Below are 942 nucleotides of genomic sequence, written 5' to 3'. Positions count from 1 at the left end.
AGATTCAGCTTAAGTGCTTTGACAAATTGCTGGGTCCTACCCCCTCCCCACCAACAGCATCAGGAGGCACTGGGATCAGGCTTGATTTGGTTTAGTCACATGGTCAAAATCATGGCTGCCAGGTCTCTCCTTTTCCCTTCCTAATTTACAATACACCTGGGGTAATACCTTGAGACCCTGTGACCATCTTGTTCCCTGACAACCTTTATGTAATGGTTTTACCATCCGAGGATGATCCTTGCCTAAATGAATTCCATCAGTGGCTACAAAATGCCTTAATTTCTAAGAATTCTAGCAGGGCCACAGCAGTACATTCCATCATCACATGACTGTCCCAGAAAATGGCATGCCCCCAGTCGTGGCTGCCACCCAACCCCATAACTGTGCCCACCCCTTCTTGCCCAGGGGCAAGAGAAAGAAAAGGAAGCATGGGGGGGCTTCATCTCAAAAGCCTTTTTAGTAGTTTGGGAGTGGTGTGTATGTCTGGGAGCCCAGGTGAGCTGTCTGCGTGTTGGTGAGGATGTAGGAGATGGGAAAGCTGGCTTAATTAGCCAGAACACAGTATGTCCCTTGGTAACCTCAATAGGGCAATGACCCCTGGAAACTGATTTGGTAGGTCTCAGGCGATGCCTTGCTTCTTATTTGTAACAAACTCACTTCTCAGACGATATTGATGAGATTCAGGGCTTCACTGATTTATCCCAAGTTCCTTCCTGAGGTCCTTGCTCTTGGTGTGGTTGGTCCAAGGACCAGCAGCATGGACGTGGCCTGGGAGCTTGTGAGAAATGCAGACTCTCAGGCCCTGGACCTGCGTCTATTCCTCATTTTAACAAGGTCCTTAGGGGGGAGCTGTGCTGGCCCAGAGCACCCCCTCAAGAAACCGGAAGGACGCACACATATGTGAATGGGGTTTGGACATCAGACAAGTGACTCAAAGTGTCT

The sequence above is a fragment of the Ursus maritimus genome (assembly GCF_017311325.1).
Source record: "Ursus maritimus isolate PB19 chromosome X unlocalized genomic scaffold, ASM1731132v1 scaffold_X1, whole genome shotgun sequence".
Classification (NCBI taxonomy): domain Eukaryota; kingdom Metazoa; phylum Chordata; class Mammalia; order Carnivora; family Ursidae; genus Ursus; species Ursus maritimus.
This window is presented reverse-complemented; position numbering follows the sequence as displayed.